Below are 2,500 nucleotides of genomic sequence, written 5' to 3'. Positions count from 1 at the left end.
GAATGCGGAGCCGGGGAACAGACAAATGCAGACATGTTGCAGAATGGTTGAACAACATGTTAGATCAATATTATCTTCCATGCTACGTGTGCCGGCAGGCAGCTCTTTGACAATAGCCAGGGAATCAGACAAGCTCTCTAAAACCCTCTGAACTGAACAAAACAACGTGGCGTTATCTGCGACAGATGCTATCTGTTGGGAAGTAGAGCATGATGTTATAACCTGGTCTCTGTGGCCGAGGGAAATACACTAAATGGGAGTCCGTTTCTTTTCTTGTGTTTTGTAAGGGCATGTGCTGTGACAATATGATCAATTACTCATTATAACCACAGGAAAAAAAAGGCTCTATTACGATCGGTAATTTCTGCTATGAATGAAATTTGTTGTTTGGCCTTTTTTATGTACGATAATGAAAAGAGGTGGGTGTGTGTGTGTGTGTGTCTGTGTGCGTGTGTGTGTGTGTGTATGTATATGTGTTTTTGTGTGTGTGTGTGTGTGTGTGTGTGTGTGTGTACGTGCGTGCATGCGTGCGTGCGTGTGCCTGTGTGGGTGGGGGGATTCAAGGCATGTCATGTTGAGCCTCTCCTGCCAGCAGGGCTGGACCAGTCATGCGATGATGACTTTGATAGGCCAAATAACCTTATTGGCTCTCTCCCTTCCTGTTCATTTCACAGTTCACTCTATTACTTGCATGAGCAACTATTGCTTGGCATTGTTGTTGGGTTGCAGAATGGCCATTACCGCGTGTGTGTGTGTGTGTGTGTGTGTGTGTACCGGTCTAAGTGTGTTTTCCACGTCCCTATGCCATCAGCCCGTGTTCCATTCCTTTCACCTCTCCTAATGAACTTTGCCAGCTTCCTGAAGAGGTCGAAACGGACACAATTTAGCATCTAATGCCCATTAGTGGCTGCGATGTGCCCTAATTGAGCCAAAGTAATCCGGGACGCAGCCTTTTAAGTGCAGGGAATTAAAGCAAACTTATAACCATTTCTCTATATTAGCGGTTGCATGACATTGAATGCCAGCCTATGGGCAAGGCGGGGGCTCAACACGAAGGGATTCCTACAGTATGAGGACGCAAAGGGCTTTTGAACGAGGAAAAAGGAGGCCTGTGTGCTCTGCCCCCGAAATGATGGATTGTGAGCTCGCACGAAGAAAAAGACAAAGGGAAATTATTCACATTTCATTTCATCTCTGGCCCTTGCCCTTCCTCGCATTGTGGGCCAGCTGTTACCCTGTGGCTCGGCGAAATTGGATAGGTGATGCAGGACAGCAGGGCAGTGCTGATCCTCTTCCACAGGACCGCGGGTGCCGGAGTTCGATCCAGTCATCCAGGCCTCCCCCCGCCCCAAAGGTGTACACCGCTGCCGTAGTCGATCCAGATCGACTACGGCAGCGGCTTATTAAGATAAAATATGAGTCGGTGTGATAACGAGAAGGGACGTCCCCTTCCCACTCCGGTTTCACTTACTAAGCACGGTGAAGAAGGCAGTCACTTTGCAGAGAGAGAGAGAGAGAGAGAGAGAGAGAAAGAGAGAGAGAGAGAGAGAGAGAGAGAGAGAGAGAGAGGAACTGGGCTCCGAGTTTTCAATGGCGTAGGACATCCATTCAGCGACGTTCTTTTCAGGCTGTGCCGAGGTTGAAATACGAGCATGAGGAGCCTGTCCACTGCTTGAGAATAGATTCCTCTGCAGGCTTGTAAAGTTGCTTTTGCTGGAGACATGACTGACAATAAGAGTCAGTGTGAATGTCCCCGTGAGTGTCAGAAATCAATTACACTGCGTACTCCCCTGTGGGTCGGCGGGTTTCTGCGCGCGTGTGTGTGTGTGTGCACGTGTGTGTGTGTGTGTGTGTGTGTGTGTGTGTGTGCGCGCGTCTGTGTCGGCGGGTAGAAGGCAAACTAATTCCTCGATTGTGTTGTGGGAGGGGGCTTTCGTTCCAACTTTAAGCCCTGAGTAAGAATCTAATTAACTCCTGGGCAACTGTCAGGTGCCGCACTGTGCACAGCGAGGTGAGGAGACGGCAGAGCGAGAGTCAGATGGAGATGCCTCCCGAGTTACTCAACATCCCGGAGCAAGAACAATGTGTGTGTGTGTGTGTGTGTGTGTGTGTGTGTGTGTGTGTGTGTGTGTGTGTGTGTGCGTGTGTGTGCGCGTGTGTGTACAAGAAAGCTGCTGGGCCTGATTCCTGTGGGCATTTTGTTACATGCTAAGACAGGCTCCATCTCCAGCTGGGCCTGTGACAGAATGAGTACAGTGGCAGAAAACAATACCAATGCAGCAGGAGAACAGAAGACTCAGTTACACCGCGGTGGTTATCGTGACCGCCGGGGAGGGCCGGGCTGGACCGCTTTTGCAGATTATTTCGGCGTTTTCCCGCGACCATTGGCTCATTGCAGATGCTTGGGGGGATTCGGGAGTCTTACGTTTAAAGAGATAGCATGACGACCAAGATCGAGAGAAATCCGTCGTCTCAAAGAGCGATGATAAAACGAGGAGAA

This window comes from Zeus faber (genome assembly GCF_960531495.2).
Source record: "Zeus faber genome assembly, chromosome: 13".
NCBI classification, from domain to species: Eukaryota; Metazoa; Chordata; class Actinopteri; order Zeiformes; family Zeidae; genus Zeus; species Zeus faber.
The sequence above is the reverse complement of the archived record's forward strand: the minus strand, read 5'-3'. Positions refer to the sequence as shown.